Genomic DNA, 7,017 nt, shown 5'->3' with positions numbered 1-7,017 from the left:
ACTGATCAAGCAAAAACAATAAAGATAAGAGACTACAACTTTGTCCTATCTAGGGTCGAAAATTATAACCGATAACAGCGATGACGGTGAACTTTGGCTGCAAACAGAGCCTATTTCAGATTACAAAAACTGTTTCGTTCGAAACGTCTAACCAAGGGGTTAAAGCTCTTACTGTACGAGACGGAGGCATGGCGGACTCTTGGCCGCGTTCGAGAGAAGATTCCCCCGAAGAAATGTTGGTCCCTTACATGAGGATGGATGATTCCGTAGCCTATATAACGATGAAATTTATGATCGATATCACTACCGTCTGGTTGTGTATAAAATTTGGCTCAACAGGTTCCGGTAGGTGGGTCGCTTAATCCGTATGGATGAGGATGATCCAGCTCGAAAACTCTATAAGGGTCTACGGTAAAAAGAGAAGACAAGTCAGATCCTACTTGAGATGGAGTAATGGCGTAATTCAGGACACGGACAGCTATTAGGGTTACCAAATTGGTGACCTCGGCGCAAAACCGGGATGTCTGGAGTTCCTTATTAAGGCAGGCCGGATACCGGATATTCGGAAAATTTTTAAAGTATGGAAATATGCTATTAGGTATTAACTTTATTTGAGCAGCTTTCGAAATGGGATTTTGAGACCCAAATTTCGTATAGATTCATCACCTTCTTGCTCGGAAAGTTTCAGAGAGCTCCCAGAGAGCGAGAACCCCACCCAAAACCCAACGGAAAATGATGCCACTCGTTACATGTAAATGGAATCACAGATCCTATGCTGTCCCCAATTAGCTTCAGCCATTTCCGGGTAACTCTGGTATGATGTACATAGATAGATAGATGGACAGAAATAGTTTGAATCAATTTGAATAAAGCTCTGATTCACACAAAAGCTTAGAGGTTCCTTTCTTTTCTTGACATCCTCAGGCCATAACAGTGGAGGAAGCCCATTTGGTTAGTTTGAGTTTGCGGGAATTAGGGACAACGGAGTGGAGCATGCAACCACTTCAGCGCAGCTTGCGGAGCTCTAACGCTCGTTCGGGGAATGCAATACCTCCGGTCCGGCAAGAAAATGTAAACGCAAAAGGGTAGGAAAATCGCCCCATATATCCTACTTTGCAGGCTGACAAATCAAGTTAGATAGCAACTTAGCTCCCGATGCTGACTCCGTCTATCGAGTAGTAACTAGTTTATTTTGAGGACCGCGAATTTTACCTCAGCGTGAGAATCAATAATAACTAGCAGTTCTATCTTCTTTTAGGATCAGAATTTTAGATTTAACATTAACCGGACCGAAACCTTAACTTTCGGTAAGCACTTGCGCTATTCGGCTTATCACCCATTACAGTTTTTGAATGCAAACTATGTTTTTAGCTTTTGGATTACCATGACCCGCATCCCAAACAAAGGCGGGATAGTTGCTTGATTGCATTTTTTTCAATGTGGGATATTCCAGTGGATGCTGCGTATTATTTTTTCGCTTTTGACGGCTGATATCATACGCTCTATCTACTGATGCCGAGCACATGATACACTTACTCTAATTCCAAACTCGAATTATTCAAAATGCAAACCAAGGCTTGGAGTACCTCTCTTTAGTCACTCCTTTTTAACTAATTCACAATATTATCTGATATGAGAAGATTAAACTGAAGCATTTCGTATTTTACCATCATCACATTGGATAATCTAAGTTAAGACACCATATAGTGGCACGGGTTTGGGTAGGTTCTGAGAATGGGTCCGCGAAAGAAGTCATCATTTTCCTGACTGAGCTTTGGAAATTTGATACTCCACATGGCAAAATTTGGTGAGAAAAAATTACCCCCCCCTTTTTCGTGTATAGTTCGCTCCGCCTTAAACGCGCAGTTAGAAAAACAACTCATAGAGCCAAACGGATCCAACAGCCGCCGCAGTACACCTTATATAAAGGGCACATGTAATTGTTTAACGAGTAGGTGGAAGCCTTATGTTGGAAGTAGCTCTGGAACCGAAGTAGGGATGATGCAGTCGGAACAGCTAATAAGCACAACTCCGAACTAAATCCAAAGGAAGCAACCAATACTTTACTCTACCAGATAAGAACGAGATAGTTTCTCGGAGGCAACTATGTATTTACAAAATAGTGCAGCTTAATTTATATTACAAAAATGTTTAATAATCAACTAGCGCTAAACCTAATTTTTCCACAGAGTACACGTTGTAGCCATTTTCAGATTTCATGCAGATCAAGTTAAAAAATAGGAATCCTTTTTAATTGAAAGAATGATTAAGCGGTGGTTGAGGAGGAGGGTTCGGATCCCAGTCGTTTGACATTGCTGTTTATTTTCAAAAACGTTTGACCAGCTTCGAAGTGTGGTTTTATCCATTACCCTGCCAAAGGACTCATCACAACGCAACGAGCTCTTTTGAACCCGGAAGCATTATGTTTTCAGTAATAACCTTTTATTCTTTCCCAGTCATTTTATCGCTTATACAGAAAATAGTACCTAATCCTTCCAGGAAAATAATAACCACACCATCAATTAATTCCTCCTTCTTAGGGTTTGTGTGAAACAAAGCCTCATTAAAATCGATTTAATGTCTGCCCGTCTGTCACACTCGATTTACTCGGAAACAGTTGAACCGATTGTATGTGTCCCTTCATATGCAATGAGGGGCTTCATATTTAATTCGGACTAAGAGGTGGGGGCTCCCCATATATGCGAAAGGTGGGGCAATCTTTTTCACAGAAGATGGTCACGTAGGATATCAAACGAAAGAGCTCAATTAGTACTTTTCGAAAACGATCTTATTTCAGACACTGGGTGAAAGGCAGGGGAGTGAGGACTCAAAATGTATGCCACCAAAAAGTGAAGCAGGTCTCATTCTCAGAACCTATCCCACCAAACAATCTGAAAAAAATCGCAGTTATGTACCAATACAAAATCTAGGCTTCAAATACATCTCATTTTGATATCTGTCAAAAAATAAAGTTAATAATTGTATATTACTATATTTTAGAAATTTGCCTAAAAACGCCCTTAGGTACATTCTTGTACTTTAAACCGCCAAGGTCAGTATTAGTGATAATATAAGACACAATTCTGGAAAGTTTGAATGCAATCCAACTATTATTAATGAAATTATATTCCACTTGAATTCATTGTACTCCAAGGCATGCCTGACATCATCATCACATAAAGTAAATCACACGCCATGTACTGAATGGCGGCCGCACAAATTTGAGTGGCGACTCGCTCGGCTCTTTAGAAGATGGCGTGCGCAGGACTACTTCTCAGCTGAAACCAATCTAGGTGCAAAGCTGGTACCTTCGAACAATAATTCACATCCATCCTTCGTTTTGAATTAAATAAAGTAGTGCAAAATGTTACCTGTAGCGGGTTTCTGTCACGGTGCTGTCACGCGCGCGAGGCAGCGTCTGATGAGATCGCCTCCACCCCGCGATTGAAACCGATATCATAATATTTATGTCTTCAATGTGCACATATAGGGGGGCCAATATAGACCCGGACCACTATCTCGTTGGCATGTGGTGCTCCGGGCTCGAATTACGACACCACCTACAATCCCCTCTGACAATCAGGTGAGAGTGAATACTGAAGCCATCTACAACACATCCCTCCGCGACACCTATAAAAGGGAAAGGGATGCCGCAATAACAGTCAACAGAGGTCCTGGAGATGAAGCATCAACAAATGATCTTCACAACCACCTGAAGAACGTTATCATGGATACGGCCACAAACATACTTGTCCCCAGCCGAAAAAAAAGTCGGAACGGCTGGTTTGACGGTGAATGTAAGCTAGCAACGGAACGGAAGAATCCTGCATACCGAGTAATGTTGCATTCTCAAAAAAACGCGGCCACGCGCAGAGACTTATCACGAACTCCGTCGAGCGGAGAAGCGACTTCACCGACAGAAAAAGGAAACCTGGGAGAACCAACAAGTCTGTGAACTCTCACGAACTCTCACGAACTCCGTCGAGCGGAGAAGCGACTTCACCGACAGAAAAAGGAAACCTGGGAGAACCAACAAGTCTGTGAACTGGAAAATTACAGGGAGCAACCGCAAAAGGCGCGCAAGTTTAACCAAAAAGTCATCAGGATGAAGCCTTATACACCTCGATGCTCATCCAGCCAAGACAATGAGGGAAATCTGATTTCCGACAGAATGGGCATATTAGAGCGATGGGTTGAATACTTTGATGAGCTACTGAACAACCAGAACATCGGCGAGTTGGAAGTCCCGCCAACTGAAGACGACGGACAAATACTGCCACCACCAAGTTTAGGAGAAACAGTCCGTGCAATTCATCGGCTTAATAATCATAAGCCGCCAGGAGCCGATGGAATTACAGCCGAATTCGTTAAATATGGAGGCGACCAGCTACACCAAATGGTTCATCAACTTGTGCTCAAGGTATGGGACAGCGAATCAATGCCTGACGATTGGCAACGAGGCATTATCTGTCTCATACGTAAAAAGGGAGATCTCACACAGTGCAGCAATTATAGAGGTATCACGTTGCTGAGTACCATCTATAAGATATTCTCCACTATCTTGCTTAGATTGATAAGACTGACTAGGTTGACCCTCACCAATGTGCAAGGCCAGATAAAACCAGCAGGATCACTCTGAAGACCATTCGACGCCAACAACGGTCTACGACAAGGGGATGCACTATCATGCGTCCTCTTTAACTTGGTCCTCGAGAAAGTGATCCGTGATGCTGAGGTAAATGCAAGAAGTATGATCCTCTTTAAGTCCACCCAACTACTGGCCTATGCTGACGACATGGACATCTTGGGAAGAACCACCCGAGACGTACAAACTGCCTTCACCCAGATCGAGTAGGCGGCGCGAAATCTTGGGCTGCATATCAATGAAGGTAAGACAAAGTATATGCAGGTGGCGCCAACACCAAAAACCAACCAACCAATAACATCAAACCGCACTGGTCAAACGAGAAGAATAAAGATAGGAGACTACAACTTTGAGACCGTTGATAACTTCTCCTATCTAGGGTCGAAAATCACAACCGATAACAGTTACGATGATGAAATCCGCGCACGGTTGGTGGCTGCCAACAGACCCTATTTCAGCTTACAAGGACTGTTCCGCTCGAAACGTCTCACCATAGGGTCAAAGCTCTTACTATATAAGACAATGATCTTGCCAGTCCTCATGTATTCCTCGGCGACTTGGGTTCTTAGCAAGAAGAATTGCGAACTCTTGGCCGCGTTCGAGACAAGAATTCTCCGAAGAATTTTTGGCCCCCTACACGTAGCCTACATAACGACGAAATCTATGAGCGATACCATGACCGTCCGGTTGTGGATAAAATCCGACTCAATAGGTTACGGTGGGCGGGTCACTTAATCCGTATGGGTGAGGATGATCCAACCTGGAAAGTCTATAAGGGCAATATCTATGGTAGAAAAAGAAGACGAGGCAGACCCTGCCTAAAATGGAGCGATGGTGTAGGTCCGAACACCAGACAGCTTTTAGGGATATCGAATTGGTGGACCTCGGCGCAAAACCGGGATGTCTGGAGTTCCTTATTAAGGCAGGCCTAGACCGGATACCGATTGTTGCGCCGTTGATGAATATGCACATATCTCTGAAAGTTTGGAAATACTTTTAACATAAAAACCGCGCATAGAAAGTTCCTCACATAAGCTCAACACTAAATTTTTGCACCTAAAGTGCCCAGCTTCCAGTATTCCGATTGATTTTTTGTAAAATTCACATGGAATTCTTCGCCTTTCAGAGCAAAACCATTTTTTAAAGTTGTTTAAGAATTAAGCGATTCTCGACAGTATATCTATATGCATATTATGCCATATTTTTTGTCTTTTCTAGATATACATCCAAAAAGGCTAGCATCTCCTTATCCGTGCCGAATCAGTCAGCATTAACAACATTTTGGTTGGCCAAATTGTAAAGACCTCCCCAAAAATTTCGCAATATTTTGCAACGATTTTAAATTTTTCTGCAACTTGTGGTCCGTTTCTTAGCCGTGTAAAGCTTTTTATTTCCCCTTGGATGAAATCGGCACAGAAACTTCCACCATGGAAATATTATTAAAGACAATCCGCCTTTAGAAATGCGAGCCTTAAAACTTACTTTAATAATTTCATTTCAGAGAACATAAGACCCAACAATCGGAATTACTGATGTCGGACCGGACTCTTACCTCTTTGAGAAGAAGAAATTGCTTAAGGTAATCGACTATAGGATTCCTTCCTTCGAATGCGCTTCAGCTCCTTCCAGGATTTCCCGAGATGCTTGCACTTCCCCTCGGCTGTTCTACATTATACGCTCTTAGGGTGGCCTACTCGTCAGCGAACAAGGCGTGTTCCACTCTCTGGAAATGATCTCCAATTTCCAGAATTTCCAAATAAGTGTAAGTAGTAAATCTGAGTAAACTACAGGAGCAGCGATGAATGCTTTGTTCCTTTTGAGTGCATTTATGGCTGGGATGATTTCCGTGTATTCGGAGGAATACTCCGTATCCCCTGCGGTCGTTGAATTTTGGAGTACATCTCTGGAAACTGCATTTCTCCTGGACAGTGACACCATGACACCAAACATTGACATTGTATCAGAAACCCTATCTTAGCTGTCGAGAAGGAAGGGACAGTCAGGCTCATCATTTTCCATTTTTTGGGCTGACAGCGGAGTTTGATTCAGGGATGTATTAGCTGTCGAACTTCAAATATTTTTATCTTCGAAAAATTTGGTGCTACTTTTCAATGTAGAAGAAGGTAGCAAATAACCTGCATGATAAATTTGGTCATATAAATATGTTGAATTGTGAATCTTTATTATTACAAACAATGAAACGCAGATTTTGAAAAGTTGATTAAATCGGAGTATTTCGAACAAAGTCTAGTGAGACGACACTCAGGGAGCACAAAAGCTTTGCTTGATAGTGAGTTTTTTATATGAGAAAGTAATTAAATGCTGAAAATAATATTTTCGTGCGTAAAACTCTGATAAAATTAGTTTGGACT

Source organism: Hermetia illucens, chromosome 1 (assembly GCF_905115235.1).
Source record: "Hermetia illucens chromosome 1, iHerIll2.2.curated.20191125, whole genome shotgun sequence".
Lineage (NCBI taxonomy): Eukaryota > Metazoa > Arthropoda > Insecta > Diptera > Stratiomyidae > Hermetia > Hermetia illucens.
The sequence above is the reverse complement of the archived record's forward strand: the minus strand, read 5'-3'. Positions refer to the sequence as shown.